This window comes from Penaeus monodon, chromosome 33 (assembly GCF_015228065.2).
Source record: "Penaeus monodon isolate SGIC_2016 chromosome 33, NSTDA_Pmon_1, whole genome shotgun sequence".
NCBI classification, from domain to species: Eukaryota; Metazoa; Arthropoda; class Malacostraca; order Decapoda; family Penaeidae; genus Penaeus; species Penaeus monodon.
Window position 1 is genome coordinate 6,885,448 of NC_051418.1, and position 208 is coordinate 6,885,655.

Genomic DNA, 208 nt, shown 5'->3' on the forward strand with positions numbered 1-208 from the left:
CATCCACTCAGACCCAGCAACCTAACAGACTCACTCATCAACGTAATTTATATGTTCGATTAATTAACTCTTGTCAACCCCCAGCTGAGAGAGAGTTAAATGGGCGTTTTCTCCAAATTCTTGCTCTGTCTCTTTTTTCTCCTTTTTTTCCGCTATTTAATCAAAATTATTGCTTATTCAGTGTTTTTTTTCTGTTCTCTCGTTGTTT